This window comes from Aptenodytes forsteri, unplaced genomic scaffold, assembly GCF_000699145.1.
Source record: "Aptenodytes forsteri isolate BGI_AS27 unplaced genomic scaffold, ASM69914v1 Scaffold265, whole genome shotgun sequence".
Taxonomy (NCBI): domain Eukaryota; kingdom Metazoa; phylum Chordata; class Aves; order Sphenisciformes; family Spheniscidae; genus Aptenodytes; species Aptenodytes forsteri.
The window spans coordinates 1,037,544-1,042,129 of NW_008796175.1; positions in this window are offsets into that span (position 1 = coordinate 1,037,544).

The window sequence follows — 4,586 nt, forward strand, 5'->3', positions numbered from 1 at the left end:
CCTGGTTTGACCTGTTCCGACCAGAGGGTACCAGCAGCGCTGCATTGTTTGCGGGATGTGAGCTTAGAAACTTCTGACTCTGCTGCCCTTTGTGGATGCGTCACCTCCGTTAGCAGGACTTCAGTGCTGTTTTACATCTCTTCCTTCCTGGCACGCGACCATCTCCGCAGGAGTATTTTCCCCAGTGAGATAAACCCAAGTCCCACAGCAGCACCGCTTTAAAGCAAGTGGAGAATAGTGACCACCTGGTGAAAAAGAAGTACTCCGATAAGAGCCATCAACTAAAAATTCAAATTTGCTGCTTATGCCAAGCAAAAAGCATGCCTTCAGGCAGCGTGCATGTGTGACAGCTTGGGAGGAGGCAGTAGGGTCACTTTTTTCCCTCCCTTTGGTGTTTGCAGCTTAGTGTCATTTCACCTGGAAATACTTATGTGCCGAGACACTATCTGCATTTCTGTAGTGCTCTTTGTTAGCAAATATCTAAAGCAGCATAAGCAGTGATTAGGGTGACCCAGCCTTGCCTTAGGGTGCAGGGACTGTTGTGGCTGTGGGATGTGCGGTTGTGCCGATAGCCCGTAGGGGTTACGGCAGCACCGTTGCAGATGGGTGAGAGCTTGTGGGCCATTCCTGGGGGTGCTGAGCATCCCCAGCTCATTTTGTAGCCAGGAAAACCGGGCAGGTTTTGGTATTTTGGGTGCAATTGAGTGGATGGTTCGGTAGCCTTGTCTGTCTTGATGACTCTGCCGGAGCCGATCACAAGCTCACGCTTTTCTTCTTCTCGCCCCTTGTTATCGCAGGGCCGGAGCAGCGGAGCTGTGCTCAGGGGTGATGCTAGTGTTTCTTGTCATCTTTGTTGGGGGTTTTGTAAAGCCTCAGTAGCATGTCAATTATATATGATGGGTGGAAGCCTAATATTCTGTGATAATTAGAAGGCAAGTCTAGTGTGAAATCGGATTAGAGCCCGGCATTACAGTCTGGGATTCCTTTGGTAGTTGGTTCAGAGGAAGTCATAAAACTCTTTTAAAGATGACACAAGCCGATGTGTGCTAGAGGGAAGAGGCAGAGTGTGAGGCTGAAACGGTGGCCCTGCTCGCCTGTCCCCCAGCAGTGTTCGCCTCCCACTCATCCACCAGCCCAGCTTACCCCAGCCTGTTTTCTCACAGGGGAGCAAAGTCCAACAGTAAAATCTCAGACCATAAACTGCTTTTGGCTTGTTTACCAAACTGCAATGAAGGGATAGACTGTGTACAGGAGTGTTTTAAAGAAATACCGCCCCCCCCCCCCACCTCCCAGCGAACCACTCCTGAAAGTTTAGCTAGTTTTGCAGCTAGGTATACTTAAAGTATGAACTTGGTCAAGGCGGGGAGAAGCAGGCTGGGAAGGCATGTTAGACATCCAGAAACAACATTTTGCAAAGGTCTTGGAAAATTGTTTGGTGAAGGGAACTGCTTTTCAAGATCACGGAGCCCCTGAGTTTGCCCTGCATGCTTACGCATTTGATGAAAACTTGTTTTCTGACACATTGCAAAACAGTTACTTGATTTGGAAGAAACTCCGTGTGCCTGGAGTCTGCTAAATGTGGCATTTCTGTAATGGCTTAAATCATAAGTTTGCAAGATTACCTTTCTGAGCACATTTCCTTGGATGTTCAGATGGTAACATTGTGTACCACTGCATTTCTATCTTTAAACCGCCACCTCCGTTCCCCAGAGGTGTACTGTTAACTAGCCAAGGAGCAAGTGTCTTTTGTAATTTTGGTGCTTCGTTTCTCTCTCTGTATTCATATGTAATATAAAATAGAGAGAAAGTCTTGCTGTGACAGGCCATGGGAAAGATCTGCTGCAAATCCATGACAAGTTGCAGCGATGGTGTGCATATGCAGCAGATATTTGGAGTCGTTCTCTGCTACTTAAGCTCTTTTTGCCATGCAGCCCCCCGACGTGATGATTGCACACCCTGCCAAACAATTCAATAAAAAGCCTAACTTGAAAGGAAGCTGTGGCAGAGTTATATTTTTGCTGTGCTCACATGGTGATAAATTACAAAAGCTGCCGAGTCTTTAGCACTCAACAGTAGATGAAGAGTTGCCTTGTATGGGCATTGTTTGATGATTTTTAACTTGGGAAATAATTATTGCCGAATGTGTCCTTGACAGTGAGCACACACCATGAGTGTTCTTTACATAATATACATAAACATTAGATCTCTGTTTAAGTGGGCCTAAATACTCATAGTTTTCACTCCTTTTCCTTAGAGGAGTTCACTGCCAGTTGGAAAGACGAAGAGCATTGTGTTTGGTCTTGGCTCTAGGTCGGTGTTTTGCATGTGCATAACTGGTCCATCTCATGTAGACCACTGGCAGCGGCTGCTTTCCAGCCTTCGTTTTCATTCCTCTGCGTGCCGTGGTTGTAGCACTGTTGTGTTTTGAAGCTGTTGTCTGATGGTGCTGTGCTTTGGGGTCTGTCTTTGGAGGTGTAAGCAGTTCCCAATACCGCAGCCACTCACCGGAGGGGCATGTGAGGGATCCATCACCTGAGCAGACGATGGGATGCTGGGATGTTGTGTTGCTCTCCCTGCAAACTCAGGCATGGGATGAGTCCTGTGGATGGATGCTGAATGGATCAGCTCTGCTAGCTGATTTAAAACAAAGGCTAGACATGAGAGTCCTCGCAAACCATGTCAGTGCCTGTTGCTTTGCTCAAGTGAGGATATGTTCTTAGGGATGCGAAGGTGCTAAGGACAGCCCTCCCTGTGGGAAAACAGGGGCCACAGTGTCTTCCAGTGACTTTCCATTGGTATCTCCCACTGTGGCGTAAGAAAACTGCAAGGAAAGCAGTCCACAGCCCTAAACTTTCTGTTTTTTAACACTGGATAACACAGTGCATCCTTCTATGATTAGCACTGAGTAGCCGGAGCTCCTCAACTCCAGACAGAGCTAATTCTTGATCACAAGCCAAGACCACATAGTGCTGACATGACTGAGAAATATCTTCCATAATTAGATTGCTTGGTCATTCATTTTTGAATGTCTGAGTTGCGTTTTAGAGCATAATTTCTTAATGATCAACCAAATGGGATCTGTGCAAGCTTGATTTACTATCAGTAGTGTTCTCCTTGCTTGGCTTTGCATGTGTGTCCCGGGGAGGCACCGTGCAAATCTGGGATGAGGAGGATCAAAGAAAAATTATTTTGCTTTGTAATGTTAGGTGGGATGGTAACTTCAGTTTAATAGTATAAATAGATATAAAACTGTTACTTGTGTTTGTGAAATACATTGGGCTTTTATTTTTTTTTAATTATAAATAAATTGGAGTAGTTGTTAAAACCGCTGTTCTAGGGACCCCAGGGCATCTGTGGACAACTTCAGAAGTGTCTGCAAAGCGTAACTAGAAAAAGAAATCCCGCTATCAGTAGGTTTGAATTTGCCAAGTAGGGTAGAGGCTTACCCCTCCAACACAAAAGAATGGGAAGTATGTAAGTCGTAACCACCAAAGGCAGGCATGCGTCATGGAAATGGTACTGAAATCATGAAATGCATTTCAGGTGAAATATTTCCAACACACTCCCCCCCCCTAAGAAATTCAGGAAAAAAACCTGTTTCAACACTTTTAAAGTTAAACTATTTTGACACCGTGAAACTAGCTATCGCTCTAGCTGTAATTATCGCTTTGCTGCTGTTTGTTTGTTTCCCGTTGTGTCAAAGAGCCTTAGTCCTATATTGGAACCAGAGCAAAGAGATTCAAGGTGAAATAAAGTGATGGAGCTTGGGAACTTTCTTCCTTCAATGCTTGCTAGTAAGGCAGGCTCATAGAGGAGTCCCCAGGCGTGCTCCGGGATGGATTTGCTGGGTAGGATCCAAAAATCCTGGGTGCACCTCTTCCTCTCTTTTAAATGACTTACCAAGCTAAATGGAACTGCATCCCTCGGTGCTGCACCCCTTAATGCCATGTATTTGCCGCTGGAGGTGCTCCTCTGAGACGGGAAGAAATAGAGTCCATGAAAGAAAAATGTATCTGTAAGGAGATCACGAGATTTTTCTGTGTTTCCTGAAGGCTGTGCCTAAGCAGTGCTGCTTCTTGTAACAGGCTTTGAGTTTTCCGTAATTCAAGAGCAATGGACGGTCTTGTGCAATAAATTAGCTGTGGCAGAATTATCTGTCGGTCAAGGTCTCTCTGTAATGCCAGGGAAAACAAACAAACCCTGTAGCGCAAAAGGAAAATAGATTTAGGAGGAGAGGTTCTAGGAATTTTATCTATCTACCTATCTATATATAGACAGATAGATATAAAAATAGTTATAGCTTATTTTAAAATGGTCCTTAAGTGTCTGAAAGGAGAGATACTAACATTTCTAACATTGATACTAACATTGGTGAATGGAGTTCAATCCAGTTGGCGGCCGGTCACGAGCGGTGTTCCCCAGGGCTCAGTTTTGGGGCCGATCTTGTTCGATATCTTTATCGATGATCTGGATGAGGGGATTGAGTGCACCCTCAGTAAGTTTGCAGACGACACCAAGTTGGGCGGGAGTGTTGATCTGCTCGAGGGTAGGAAGGCTCTGCAGAGGGACCTGGACAGGCTGGATCG